This window comes from Diadema setosum, chromosome 3, assembly GCF_964275005.1.
Source record: "Diadema setosum chromosome 3, eeDiaSeto1, whole genome shotgun sequence".
NCBI lineage: Eukaryota > Metazoa > Echinodermata > Echinoidea > Diadematoida > Diadematidae > Diadema > Diadema setosum.
Window position 1 is genome coordinate 40,678,337 of NC_092687.1, and position 16,592 is coordinate 40,694,928.

Here is a 16,592-nt window from a genome sequence, read left to right on the forward strand (position 1 = left end):
TTTTTTTTTTCGTTTTTTTTTTTTTTTTTTTTTTTTTTTTGGGGGGGGGGGGAGGTGTAATAATTGGTGTATCCCAAAGTAGGCATATGCGTTCAGTACTAAATGCAGCCTTCACGTAAAGCAGGAGTTCAACGAGTTCCTCTTACCATAGTAGTGATGTAACATTTCAATTTTCTGGATAGTCTGACGCTGAGACTTTTTTGACACAAGGGCCTGTAAGGTACAAATCGAATAAAAACACATGAATTAAAACTAAAAGTATAGACTAAGAACATGTGTACACTGACAAATATACCGACTACTACAAATGTTCATTTTTTTTGTTTTAGAAAAAAATGGTAATAATTATAATACAGCACTTAAAAAATAAGACGTGCATTATTTTCTTTGCATTAAGAACTCATGAAAATCAGATATACATGTGCGTGCCTCCCTTCCGATGAAGAAGCGAGTTAACACATAATATGATAAAAACAAAAATTATTCTTATCTCAATAGTCTGTGAACCATTTATATAGGCCTACCTTTGTTGGTGAATTAAAGTTGTTCACATTCAACTAACATTTCATTTTATTTTCATTTTTTATGGTATGAATCAAAATCTTGAGGCTTAAAGGCGAAATTGAGAATCTAAAGTATATTTCTTGTAATTTTCAGATATTAATGACAGATGACGTTTACAATCATCACATCAATAGAAATGACATAAGTATACATATGAACATGAATGAATATCGTAGCATACACACGAATAGAAGAGAGAAATAAAGCAATCGGTTAGAGTACCTTTCATATAACTAACACTGTGAGACTTACTCGCCCCAAAGTGCTCTCATATCTTATTAAGCATGCAATAATGGTTTCGTACAATACGTGTATATTGATTAACGCGGTACCGCGTCGAGTCAAACTAACGGCTCGTTCGAATTTTTCAGAGTCCGCTCTGCTCTGGTACGAAACCATTATTGCATGATTACTAAGACATGACGGCACTTTGGGGCGAGTAAGTCTCACAATGTTAGTTATATAAAAGGTTCTGAAACCTGAAACACAAACTAAGACAAGGAAACTTAGGGAAACTTTTGAGGTACCATTCAGGGAGGTGGAATCCAGGGAGGTGGAAGAAAGATCCACCTCCCTGGTCACATATTATCTTTAAATCACAGTCCATCATTTTATCTGATATGTTTCAGTTTTTCCTCGTCAAATATTGCTGACGACATAAAAAATGTGCGAGAATAATTGTTGCTGTAAACACTATCTCCGCAAGGATAGAACGTTCACTAATATATACCAACTGATTTATGAACATCTAGTCATCACAGATGAACAGATAAATTCATAACAATGAAAGTTTAGGGACGATCGCCCACAAGAAAAAGAATATTATGTGTTTGATATTTCAAAAAAAAAAAAGAAACCATTTCAACCCATTTATTTTTAGAACAGAACAAATGATAACGTATAATTAATCATTTGTATTCGTAGTTGATTATATGTTTGTTTGTTTGTTTGTTTGTTTTTTATATTTGTAAAACGCTTCAAAACATGTGTGTATTAAGGGTTATATACATATATTATGTTATTATCTTTATTATATCGGCATTGTTAAGTCCTATATCCCCTTAGCGAGTATAACCCCAAATTGTCTGACAGCAGAAAAAAAAAAAATCACCCTTAATTGAAATAAGGGTATTTTCCTATGTTTTACAGTTGTTTGCATTGTGCATTCTCCAATGGGTCTATGATAGTTATTTATTATTCATCCCCACCCCCATCCCCCCCCCCCAAAAAAAAAATGCTTTGATAGCAACCACTGTGGCGTACTGTTAAAAAAAAAACACACACACAACCATGGTTAAAGGGATGGTATAGTATTGGTTGAAATTATGATTCGGCTTTTAACCTTTAGGAAGATTCTTAGATACCACGCTATGAAATGTTAAAGAGCATAAAATTCGCAGAGGAATACAAACTTAATTAAAGTGATAAAAATCGGGTTTTAAAAGGGCTGAGATATTCTAACACAAAGTAACACAAAGAGATCTTAATAAAAGGTGGGTCCCACCTTATATTAGGATCGCCTTGTGTGGAATATCTTAGTCATTCCAAAACCAATTTTCATGTAATAACTTTGAATTCAATAGAGAATTATACGCACTTTCATATTTCATAACAGATTATTCATCTCAAGAAAGCATCGTCAAATAAACGTTAAACACCTTAAAGGGGCCCTGAAATCCAAATGCATGTTGATTTGTGTTGATTTATGATACCCTGAACATCACTTTTGCAGTGAAACGAATATTTAGAAACATTCCATATATTTTTAATGATTTTTTCTTTTATTTTTCTTCAGATTACTTGGGAACGCCCACAAAAAATCCTTCCAAACCAATCAATATTCATATTCTTGAGATGACATCATCTGCCAATCATTGCTAAAGTGCTGAAATGTTTAACAAAAGACATTGGAATGCACCTTCCCCTCGACTCAGCATAACTTGCATGTTCCCTCACCATGTCTTTTGTTAGTCACATTAATATGACAGAAACATGCAAGTTATGCTGAGTCGAGGGGAAGGTGCATTCCAATGCCTTTTGTTAAACATTTCAGCACTTTAGCAATGATTGACAGATGATGTCATCTCAAGAATATGAATATTGATTGGTTTGGAAGGATTTTTTTGTGGGCGTTCCCAAGTAATCCGAAGAAAAATAAAAGAAAAAATCATTAAAAATATATGGAATGTTTCTAGATACTCTTTTCACCGCAAAAGTGATGTTGAAGGTATTATAAATCAACACAAATCAACATGCATTTGGATTTCAGGGCCCCTTTAAACCTCATCTCAGCCTAATATGTACCATCCCTTTAAGCAATGACATTTTCCACTCAACTCAGATAGGCATGATATATTATGACAGTCGATACGTACATGTAACTTCTTAGCAACAAAATAATTCTTGTACGTTTTCATAATTTGTCTGTTTTACTTTACTTTACCTATCAAATGGAATGTAAATCTTAGTGTGGCATGTCAATGACAAAGAGCGAATCCTACCGAATACCCCGGTGGTGACGAACTGTAGCATGTATCGGTGACGCATCGTGCGCATGCGTCGTCGTTATATGTCGTCATGCCGATGAATCGCAGTGCGCATGCTAGAGAAATGAGAGTGAGGGCGAGGAGGTAGACTGAGTCGACAACCACGAGGATGTCCGTGGTTCTTCGCTGAGACTGAGGAATAAACATAAAAGTCAAACACAGCAGGTGTATACAGACAGGAACAAAGATCGGATATTAAATGGAGCTAAATTGAAATTGCCACTAATACCTGGCGTGTAATATAACAAAGAATAATCCAAAAAATATATATACAATTACAGATGTTCTCCTTTATGTTCTTACAATTTTTCTTTTTTCTGGAGTTTTGTATCCGGCAATCTCGTCTCAACAAGAATGGACTTTACTCGGTTTGCGACCAGACTCTTTATATTTGTCATTTCGAGTCATACGCATTAATTGCAAAGTTTTCAATTGAAATGATAATAATAATGATAATAATAATATTAATAATATGTATATATATATATATATATATTGCTTTTTGGCAAAAAAAAAATATGAACAAAATGCATCTTATACCACTAAATAATGTATGTTAACGAAAAATGTATTTCTTTTTAGAACAAGCAGATAATACGTATAATTATTCTTCCCTAAATCGTATTGATGGTACAGCCCTCAGACTACACACCATACGCCATCTGTGCCCTACTGTGGAGTAGTCTTTTGGCTCCATATTACTGGTAAGGCATTGGAAAAACATTATGTCCCCATGTTTTTTGGACGATATTCGTCATATACACCGTATATGGGTATTGTTGGTTTCGTTGGCTACTGTTGGTGGTCATCCTAAACGAAATCAGTGCAACAATAAAAAAAAAAAAAAAACACTTACAGCTGGGGAGCAGTTTTTGGCTGTTCGGTGAGGGAGTATGGAATCCGGCTGACACCACAGAGCCGACTCCCTACTGGCTGCTATGATGTAGACTACGATCAACACACACGACATCAGGCATCCCAGGGTCGAAAGTAAAATGACTGCAATTGTCTGTCAGAGATAAACAATGAAAAATACAACCTAGCCCAGGTAACAAGTCACACCATTTCATTAAAGTTATTATTTTCCCTCTCTCTTCCTTCCCTCTCACTGCATGAAAACGACTTAGTGTAATGATTTGTCCAGGCTGTTTGTTTAAGGATAGTTTAGGTCATACGTCTTGTTTGTCTCGTAAATCCGCTTCTCCGCTTCTAATAAAACAACATGTTGGTTAGATGATTTGCTGTATTAAGTGTGGGGAATACACCCTACACGCATTGTTTTAGCGTTCCTCCCCATTCACAACACTTTCATTTACCTTTAAAGCTCTGCAGACATTAATTTTTGTTATCATACACTGTGTCATGCATTAAATATCTTTAAAAATGTATAGATAGTATGATTGAATAAATGTATGATTGATTTATATATATATAGCCATAACATACAGCGAGATCGCTTTATGCTTTAATGCAATGTGTGATTTTTATTTCTTGTGTGTGTGTGTGTGTGTGTGTGTGTGTTGTGTATGTTTGTTTCAAATGCCACGTTTCAAATAATTTTCAAGTAATAAACAATTGAGTCCAGATATGTTTCTATTGACAAAGCCTATACGCAACGTGGATTGTCCCCACTTGAAAATAAGATTTTACTGTTAGATCAGTCAAATGACAGAGTGGTTAGACCGGAATGATTGCATTTTAATAATATGACTCACTATTTTAGCGTTAAATATCTAAAATATCAACACATACTTATTTTTTTTTACATAATATAAGCCGGGAATGAAGGTATGGAATGACAATGCAAAAGGGTAAATCGATAAACACGAAAGAGAATATTAAAACATATTGGAAAACAAATGGACTGTCCGTTTTCGTTTTGAATATTATCATAATGACTGCGCTTGAACAATCAGATTTGGAAAGTAGATTGAATCTGGAATGAAACGCAAATTTATAGAATGTGGTATCTGACTAAGATTATGAAGGTGCAAAAAAAAATGTAATTCTCAAACAAGAATAATGGACAAGGTCAAGGAATAGTCAACTATTTCCCTCAATCAAACAATTATTTTGTAAAATCAAAACAAGGCAAAACATAAGAAGAGAGAAGTTCAGTTGATATGCAGCAGTATGTAGTTGATGCTTAAAGCGGAACAAATTGTACGATCATTCAGCAAAAAGTGTCATGTACATGATTTATCACCTGTATCATAAACAAAGGTGCCTACTAGGGAAAAGAAAAGAAAAGACGTGTGAAAAGAAAACTGGCAGTGGCCGTTGCACCCCCCCCCCCATGTGCTGCAGACTCAAAAGCACAGTAATATTTGGATCCCCATTTATCAAGTGCTGACACATTCAAGGAAGTACATTTATTTCTTCATCATCATTAGAGACCCATACCCAAATAGGCATGACCACTTATAGTATGCATGACCTCAGGAAACCTTACCGCTGATCGCTTCCTTTTCTCAACTGCCATGATCCCAAGGATGCTGTTTGGGACGAATATCTGTAAATCAATCAGTTGATAGCAGTTGCAATTACTGACATCATATGAAGAGTTTGTTTGCAAAAAGTCCATTTTTGAAGATTACGATGTACGGTCTCTGTCATAAAGTACAAAATAATACCTTTTAAATGATATATTGGTCACTATTATAAAGGTACATTTTTGAAGTTATGGTCAAAAGAAGCAAAAATTTTCTTATTATTCTCTTTATTTTTCTTCACCTTCAATCGCAAATATCTCCATTTGACAAATATGGACTTATCGGTTTTTGCAATCAAACTCTTCATATGTAATCGATTTTAGTCTTTGATAGGGCATCTAGCAACTGCTGTACCCCATTGGTCCCTGATACATGATAACAAGCTCCGATGGAAAACACTATTATTGCAGACAACAATAAAGAATTTAAAGGGGCATCCCAGACAATTCTCATAATTTCACATCATGTAGTACATAAATCGACAGCTCCATGTATACATCCGTGGAATGTATTGTGGTCCCTGAGCAGAGAAACCAATAAACTGAAAATCTTAAACAAATAACACTAAATAGTGTTGATGACATTACAGCCTCACATAATTATTTCAGAAATGTAGCAGTGTAATTCCATTTCAATACCGCTTTTTTAATAACAAGTTTACCTGACCCGCCCGTAATGCATGCCTTTTTATTTTGTGAGGTGAGGCTGCAAAGTCATCATCCTTTTTCATTGCAATTTGTTATAAATTTTGAAAACATTCTCATTCCCCATCCCAATCATTCTAAATTCTGAAACTCTGTACTCAGTTTAACTAATGTATAGTTGTTGAAATGTTTAAGTCTGGAAATCATCCGGGGGTCCATTTTAAACATGCAAATCATACAAGCTAATCGATATGCTTGGAGAATAAGTACGAGTACGGAGAGAGAGAAGGGGGAGGGGGGCGTGGGGGTTTTAACATCATAATTGAACCTGACAAACCACTCCTTGCTAAAGTCGACATGAGGTGGATGCAATGATATCCTTAGATCCTCATTTTTTTTTCAATCTTTTTCACGGTCATCATGAAACAGGAAGCGATAATAACTTTAAAATTAAAATGTGATAGGGACTGGTCATTTCTGTACAGATTTTTGTCTCATATCGTAGATTTTAAAGAAAAGTGAAATTCAACTCAATTCAATTCATCTCATCCTTTTTTATTCTTTCTCCCAGCAAAAGATGAACACAAAATAAATCAGGAACTATTACATGTGCATGTATTCAACTTTACATGATAGATAATTGTTGACAAATAAAATCATACTTGCATGTAGCGGTAAAATACAAAGTTATGTTTAGAGAAATGCAGACAATGGTAATATATCTGATCATTCTCCAATTTAGCAAACCTGTCATTGCAACCATCATGAACGTGGCTCACAGGGAGGCATTAAAACAACAACAACAACATGAAATCTTCATAATTGTTAAAGAAAATAGTCGTTAACGATATACGCATTAAAGGGTGATGGCTCAAGTTTGCTTACTAGTACAGAGCTCCAAATAGGCATGGCAAAGTAGGAGAAACACGTCATCATTGGTATTGAGAAGATGCCTAGGAGAAGTAGGAGGAAGGCGCCACCTAGCTGCAGCCTCACGACAAGCTGGGGAATGGAACGTATCGTAAAAGTTAAATACTGAAACAGAGCCAACACTCAAGAATGATTATTTTCTTAACAACCGAAGCTGACATCACGAACAATTTTGCACAATACAATATGTCCCAAAAAATACAATCAGACTTTTGCATTGATAACACCGAATATGATTAAACCGTCTAAATGCTACTCCAAGGTCTTAAACTATGACATCTTAGCTGTGTTTTGCAGAAAAACTTATTCAAATTGGATAAGTGGTCAAGGAGATAAAACATGTGGATTGTTGTAAAGCATGTCATTGAGAAGATGCCAAGTTTAGCACTTGGATGCTTTTGGAACTGCATATTAATGTTTAAACACAAAAGACAGAACTTGGAGGGAAGTGATTCCTGACATGCTCTCTGATAAAAATCATCATTTCTCTTTGACCACTGAAGCAAATTGAATGGAGTTTTCTGTAAGATGTGGGCAATAAGTTATAGTTTCATGCCCTGAAATTGTGTTTGAATTGATTCACTTTCTTTAAAGTTATCTTTGCGGAGGGTAACGTTGTATTTTTTTTTTTTTGGGGGGGGTGGGCATACGGTATATAGTATCATTCAAATAAACGTTAGCAAATTGACACTTGATTTTGATCTTGATTCTATAATGGATTAACAGGCGTTGCTTAGAATGTAGGCCTACTGTGGCACGCAACGAGACCACTCTGCATTTACTCAACGGGAATCTAATGCAGTGATTTATAGTACTATGTTTGGGGTTTAAATTCGTCGATGACACACATATCGGGAAAAGGGGAAATCAAATAATGTAAACGGCCTTTATGAAGCATCAGGGCCCCGTTGCTAGAAACTTTGCGTTTAAACGCAACTTGCAACTGATTGTCACTGGCCAATCAAAATCATTGTTGCATGCATGTCTTCTTAATAGGGCAGACCCTGAGCCAATCAGAATGGTTGTTTCAAAATTAGCAATTATTTGCAATTGATTGCAACTTTCTTGCAACGGGGCCCAGTTATGCCTCATGAACTGAACTGTGCAATACTAAATGAACAAATAGAGAAAAAAATAATAAAACCTTTGGTATTACGGCTTATATATACGCAATTGACCCATTTATGCTCTTTAGATTTTTATATTCGCAGTTCTTATTAATCCATTATTATATGCATATTGTAAAAGAAAAAAATACAACGTATTGACTGATTATCTTAAAGAACATTTTTTTTTCAGTCAACCTTGTGAAATGCATTCATCGTTTAGGTGTCATTACACAATTACGTTAAGTTTACCTTTAGGCCTTCAAGAATGATTCGTTCCTTCATCTCGCTGTTAAGTGAGCCTAATAAACTGGAAATAGCTGGCATGTTGACGATTTCTGTAAAAGAAAAAAAAAAGACAGCCATGGATGGTACAACAACAAAAATAATCCTCGTCGCATTTGCATGATTTCACTGCAAGCAACAGGTCATAATTATCTTCAAGGCACGTTAGAAGAAGGTGTATAGTTGTGATGAAAGTACGTGAACTTTAAACCACTACAGTCACTAAATGTAGGTGGGTAAAGAATGTAAAAAAAAAAAACAAACGAAAAAAAAATAGTTTGAAAAATGATAAAAATGAAGCCCGACAATTATTCGTCTTTGAAGAGAAGTACACGTCCTTTCTCATCGACTTAAAATTGACTACGTGATGAAAGCATTTGTGTCAAACTTCTACACTCGTTATGGTTCTAAAAGTGTTTGAAACCTCATGAACGTTTATCTTCTTTTTCTCGCTCCATGCTATGACTTTTGCCCTCACTTTCCAGCAGGTCGCTATAGTGCATGTACAGTGCAGTGCAGTGTATATGCACAATTCTCCCGTTGGCACACCTACCCATTCATTTCACTCGGGAAACGGAAAACTCGTTGTATTTCAGGGGCAATTGATGTTCAAAACGGGTAAAATAAATGCGCCTATGTAAACTGAATTTACATATACCTTTGTACCTAGCACCAGTCAGTAAAACGATATAACAAACATGTTCAGGAACACTTGGCGTGGACTCTAAACACTTGAGCCTCTTTAGAAGGGAACTGTGTATTCCTTTAGATTCCGAAGTGCACACACTGTTAAGACCCAGCACCGGATCACAGAAGCCTCCAGCAGGACAAAAAAAAATGAAGAAAATGAACCTGTTTGTGAATAGCAGAACAACGTAACCGGAAGGAAAATACAAAGAATAACTTTCTTCCTCTCCGCCTACCGTTTCAGACTTGTACTTTCAGTTCCCTTTTTGTGAGAGGCAACTTATTTCTACGTGTGATCATTTTCGTGCAATAAATTATCATATCATTATCTACCATCATGTAAACAACACACATAATGTGCCTAATACGTATCAATTGGATCAACAAATTCAATTTCTAATTTACATGACCTTTATCTAAAGCACTGTGGCTAATGCCCATGTATGCAAGACTCAAGACAGAATTTCGACAGTAAAGAAAGTTGAACATTAAAGGAGACCTCCAGATGATTTTCAGATTTTTACAGTTGAATAACTATGAATTAGTTATACTGAGGACAGGGTTTCAAAATTTATAATAATTTGGATGAAAAATAAGAATATTTTCAAAATTTAGAACAAATAACAATGAACAAGGGTGACGACATGGCAGAGTCACCATAAGAATGCATGAGTTGGGGCTCAAGGAAGCAGGACAAAATAAGAAGGCATGCAAAGATTATACACAGGTGACCTCGCAAGCAAGTAGTATTGTAATGGAATTACACTGCTCATTTCTTTAATATGTGAGCCTCCTTTATCATCATCCTTGTTAAGTGTAATTTGTTTAAGGTTTTTCAAAGTACTGTTTCTCTACTCAAGAACAGCACTAAATTCCACAAATCTATACATGGAGTTGTCGATTTGTGTAATACATGATGGGAAATTGTGAAAATCGTCTGGAATGCTCCTTTAATACACTGATCCTCGGCGATAGCTTCAAGAGCCTTCTAAACAAGCATTGCGTAAAACGGAATCTTGCTGATTGCGGATCTAAATAGCCATTATTATTTCAGACATTCCTTGGCACATACTATAGGAAACTGGGTTTAGAACAGATTGGTTATTGGTGTAAATATGGAAATGAGTAGCACAGTAATGAGAAAAAAAAAAAAAAACATGTTAGAAAATAATCTGAGCATGAAACTACACTGCGCTGTAACTACATGCTTCGAGTATCCCACCCCCGGAGTCAATATTATGTCACACATTAGAATATTACAACAAAGGATAATTTTATATTTCATAACACTGGCAATAATGTAACCTCACTTATGCTATATATCATTGTTGATACGGTGACACACCAAACCTTATTGACGATCAGCTCCAAAAAGCGTCTCAATAAAAGGTGATGTTATAGACCTAATAATCAGAGCTTCGAAATATATTTTGCACGACATTCAGAACATCACTGTATCGACATGCCTTTAATATGTACTAACGCATAACATAGGCGAGATTAGCAAATTGGGGATGAATTTCGTTATGCTGGGTTTCGAAACATAAGAAATCTCAGTGTTAAGACGTATTCGAAACATAAGAAATCTCAGTGTTAAAGGTAGGGAATCCCATTTGCACGCCTTAAATGAAGAGTTGTATAAATACAGTGGTATGTTGAAGAGAGTATCATTTTAGAAACTCCCATAAAGTATTGAAAGTGGAAGGTAACATTTAGTACATTTTTTTTGACCGTTAGATTTTGAATTGAATTGTTTTCGGGGCTCACCGTAAATTCCAGTACATTACTAGGCTACCTTTGCAGACCCATGTACTGCATGTGTGTCCATCATGTATATTTTGTGAAGAAAGTTCATCAACACTTACAAACATTTCTATATACATTCTTGCCACACACTCTATATGTTTTTACATCAGCTCTTGTACTTTTAGATTTGTGTTTATAGATCACAAATACAGAAGAATGCAACAAAAAGGCTTAAGTGTGGCTGACACACAGAACTACTGAGTAGTTGAGTTTTGTGCATTATTCAAATTTTAGATAACTGTTGACTTCCAAATTTCTAAGCAGTGGCCTAAGCAAGTCCCCTGAGGTTCATATTTAATGTCTTGCTGCATTTTGGGAGGTCTGTAAAAGGTATCCCCTACCTTTAAGACGTATAATACATGTATCTTAATCCCATGCATAATAGCGTGATACTACAGTGTACTTACGCCGTGTTTTCTTTTGATGCCGAGGTAGATCAACGTAAGGAAAATAGCTCTCAGCACACTCTTGTCATCCTGTGAAAATCAGTATCAGTCCTCTGGTCTCTATCTCGTCAGCTCTTTCACAATCACCACGTGAGCATCACTATCGCTTTAAGAAACTTGATAATATGACGTATACGGCACAAACATAGAGTTGATTCTTGAATTGTGGGGAATTTTATCAATTCTAGCTTCCTCCAAAATACTAACTGCTACATGTGACCCTGCAATGGTTTTAGCAGGAAGCTCGCACACACGCTTGGGAGAGACACAGAAAGAGAGAGAGAAAGAGGGAGATAATCGGATACTGTCGAATACATACAAGTTTCTCAGTGTTTTTGTTTTGTTTTGTTTTGTATGTACTTTTGGAACACCATGTCTTGCTAAAAACAATGAGAACAAACACTATACAATTATACATTAGTTGTTATTGTTTTCTGTATTGGAATGTTTTGTTGTACGAGCGCAAAGTATGTGTCATATCACTTTACATTGTTGAACGGCTTCGAGTTTTGACAAACATTTGTATTTTTTTTTTTTCAATCATTGAATCGCCTTTGCAAAAGACATGCAAAGTTTGCAGAAAAGCCTCGGAGATGCCCTATCTAATGCCACCGACGGTGTGTATAGGATCACGTTCACAAAACGAAAGACAATTTAAAAACACCGGAAAGAGGGAAAGGTAATCAGACAAACAGACAAACAAACGTGCGGAGAGGGACAAACAAACACACGCACACACGCAAAAATAGGGAGGGAGACAGTGTGCATGTGTTAAGTTAGTCTGAAGTCCCCTTTTACAAGTTTTATTTATTTGCATTTTCTTGATACACTGTGCCATTTATAATATATCAACATCTTAAAATTGCTATTGACATTGTAAACATCATTGAAGAGGTGATATCTTCTATGCAGCACGTTGTCGTAAAATGGAATAATAGTGTTATGTGATTAACATGAGTGTGCGTTATATTGTGTTCATCGTATGATAAACTAAGACATGTTAACCCCCCCCCCCCCGTCATGGAGTACAAGTTTAATAGCCCCCCTTTTTTTGCATGCAAACAAACTAACTTATATGAGTGTTTGTCCGAATGGCATAATTATTCTAACATTTTTTCGTTGTTATTTGTGATGTTTCACAATATCTATCAGAAAATGTTACAGTTTCTGATTCTATTGCTGTCATTCCATTACTGGTGCACACTTTCTATTGACCATTTAGGTTGCGGCTGTTTTAAGAGACTTAAAACCAACCACATACCATTACCAACGATATAAGAATCGGACACACTTTTGAAAGTTTCGCACATGTTAGTAAAAGAAGTGTACAGGAAACTCTTCCGATGCTCTAGTTTTTTCTCTAGAATGGGGCTCCTGCTAAAACAATCCACATAGAACAGGACTATAGAGGGAAAACAGAATGTGGTATTAACAGCCTAATTTCAGGAACTCCAAGCTGGTTGTTACAGGTAACAAATGTTAGATTTCAATCACATACTTTGGAGCGTGCTTATAACTCTTACAGAAAATTGTATTTTTTCCCCCTATGATTATTTATCACTCCGTTCGTGTATCATGCTGACAGATCTATTCAATTTCCGAATAGTAGATGCATATTGAGCAATTATGTGGATTCTAAAAGCAGAAACCAAATGCAACGTGCCGGACTCAGTGCATTTGCGATGAAATAGAGCTCATCGTTAGAATTCCGAATTCAGTCAGACCGTAGCACCCGATAATTCGCTCGTATTTATTCAACTCGTATGCAAGCCCGCTCGGGGCTTGATAAGTAATGAGCTGCGAAAGGGGATTTTGTCCTTGGGCTTTCGGCAACAAAAATACACCTTATATTAACAAATTTGGTATCAAATTCAAGGAAAAAATGTAAGCTATTGTCACATGTTACTCGAATTATTGTAAATGAAAAATATCATAGCGTAATTTGAGCTTGAAAAATAATGAAAAAAGTAATTCGTGTAGTACACGTTCAAGACGTCAAAAGAATACCAAATTCACCTTGCGTCTCAATGAAAATGCAGTGTTTGGTAGTCCATCTCTTAATCTTTGTACCCATGTAAATATCTTGACAATTTGTTGCTCATTCCTGTCAGGAACCAGTAAAATATTGAAACCGTGCAATCTCAAGAGTAAGCTCTCTGATTGGATAGCGCTTGCATTCAACGCTTGCATTACGTCATTACGCTGCTACAGTTTCATTCCACGTGCGTGCATAGCGCACGCTTGCATACAGGCACGCGTAGTTCTGTGCTTCTGACAGAAGCTAGAAGCTAGAAGCTTGGTACAGTCGCCGAAATTGCACTCTTTCGCGCCACTGTACACTCTGTGTGGTGCATACTTCCGGCTTAGGAGTGAATTTTACAGACATTTCAAAACGGAAAAAAACTAGTATAAAACACGCTTGCGTCTCCTTGACTCCTATATGATGAGCATCTAAGTTTCCTCTATACGAAAAAGCCAAAATCACAAACAACAGTTTCTTGATCCGGTCAGGAACCAAAAACGAACTTTACACGACAAAATCCTCCGAGAAAAGCAGGTAAAATTCACGCAAATTCAACTGATTATATCGTCATGACAAGAACCGATATCATACGCAAATTTGGTATCAAAATAAAGATCAAAATCTGGAGAACAACTTAAGGTGACTTGTAGCCATGACGAATGTATGTACAAGTCGCTACACTGTGAAAACCTTAGCCCTGTCAAACTCTCGCAAAATCTCGCACGTATACGAGACACCTTTCGAACGCAAAGATCGTCAACGAAAGTGCTAAATAAATCTTGCCGGATCGGCTCATTAGCATACGTGCTGCGGTCTGACTGAACTAAATTTTGAAAGGTACATAATTATTTGCTTTGAAGCACTTTGAAGCAAAACTCATTTATTTGGTTTCTGGTTTCAGAAGTGTGAGCTATTTCTCATTGGATTTCATTATTATTTCTTTTTCATTATTGATCTTTCGTTTTTACTTCTTTTTTTCGACAGGACCACTTTCAGACTGCATAGGTATACTAATTGTTATTTGACGTAGCTTCACATAAAAGTAATCAATATTGTCACACGGATTAAACAAAAATGTACCGTACTGAATGGGAATTCCGCTGTGTGCGGATTTGCAGAGAGAGCGAGTTGTTATTGCTTTTTTATTATCGCTTTTTTATTCAATATTCGAATGGTACACAGTGCAATTTAAAACAAAAACGCAAACATATTACAAAGGAATGGAGGATTGCCCTTTCAGCCGTATTTTGTACATAAGGTACGATTGTGCTTCTTTGTAACCCCATATTTACTACACAGTGTGATAAAAACATAACAGTAAAGAGAAAGAAAAAGAAAGAAAATTTAACGACAGAAAAACCGAAAACAAGCACAAGAAAAAAAAAATAGGATGCTACGTTTGCTATGTCATCAGTGATCAATGTGTATAATTTTTTACTTGAAATATCAATTTAGATATTCAGATAATAGCATTTTAAAAAACAGCGAGTCGTGAATGCATTACGAATCGTATGGTGACATGTTATAAAATTGTTACATTGTATCATATTCCGAACTAGACAATAATAACTATTGCTTCCGATTGCAATAATTAGAATTTGGCTTAGGGAGATTCAGCTATAGTACAAACAAAGTGCATTGAACGTTTTAGAAATTATACAGTGTATCATATTCCGCGATACGGGGGGAAGGTGGATGGGTTGCCTCTATATCATGGTATTCATGTTTGTTGTTGTTGTTGTTGTTGTTGTTGTTGTTGTTTTTATAAGGGCGTTCCAGTCAAAATATGAAGAGTTTGTTCGCAAAAAAAGATACGTCCATTCTTGAAGATTTTGAAGTACGGTGTCTGTCATAAAGTACAAAATAATACCTTTTAAATGATATATTGGTCACTACATATAAAGGTACATTTTTGAAGTTATGGTCAAAAGAAGCAAACATTTTCTTATTATTCACTTTATTTTTCTTGACCTTTAATCGCAAATATCTCCATTTGGCAAAAATGGACTTATCGTTTTTTGCGAACAAACTCTTCATATATTCTCTGACGATTTTTTTTTTTTTTTGCTAATTGTTTTTTAATCAATACGTATGCTAACAATCATTGCCAGGCAAACTAATGTCTTGTTTGGCTGTAAAATAGGTGTGGAAAGACAACAGAATGCGATAATCAAACTTTGAGATAGAATCAGTCTTGTTGTACGACTTATTATGTATTTAAAGGCAACATATTCATAAATTACCACTCTTATTCATCAAAGATGGAAATTATTACATTCCTTGCACACACATATTCAATACGAACAAATATCTATATTCAATACATTGTACATTATGTACAAAATTAATTTATATTGTATTAAAATGTTACAGAATAACATATCAGGTCTCTGTGTGGTTACTTTCTTTTTTGCATAAGATGATGTAGCACAGAGTTGGATAAGTATAAATTATAGATTTTGATGTGAAAATTAGGTCTTCTATAATTAAAAGTCAACATCGCCAATGTGAATTAAAAAAAAAAACTTTGTTGACTTGCGATTAGAGTGACGAGATCACAATATTCGATCACCTGTTAACCAATAAATTATGTATACCTGTTCAAACTCAAGTATATCTATCATTCTGCTTTGCCTGCGTCTTCCAAATGTCGAATAATTCTTATGACGAAATTGTATGCAGTGATGAATCTCCATACAGCGCACTTGCGTTATAACGAACACGGCTTTAACGAAATTTCGGTTACAACGAAGTAAAAATTCAGGCCGAAAATCATCCATTCTTATGTCATTTTATTGCTTATGTGTTCGGTTATAATGAAATTTCGCTAATACGAAAGAAACCTAATGGTTCCAAGGACTTCGTTATAACGGGAGTCCACTGTAGCTTCCATTAAGAGGCAAACAAACAAACGACGTAACCATGTCAACGAACAAACAGACAAACAAATTGGTAAAAAAAAAAAAGTATAATACACCCATTCAACAAGCCTACATACCAAGGCATATATGAAGAGTTTGTTCGCAAAAACCGATAAGTCCATATTTGCCAAATGGAGATACT

General features: G+C 35.5%; 1 long non-coding RNA gene across 1 annotated transcript; it reads right to left on the minus strand.

The window, feature by feature from the left end:
- Nucleotides 1-4,087: 4,087 nt before the first annotated feature.
- On the minus strand, nucleotides 4,088-8,560 carry LOC140226555 (uncharacterized). The gene is made up of 4 exons (XR_011900980.1): nucleotides 8,535-8,560; nucleotides 7,132-7,248; nucleotides 5,563-5,622; nucleotides 4,088-4,119 (listed from the first exon to the last, which is right to left on the minus strand). It is a non-coding gene; the product is annotated as an uncharacterized lncRNA (long non-coding RNA).
- Nucleotides 8,561-16,592: the final 8,032 nt, after the last annotated feature.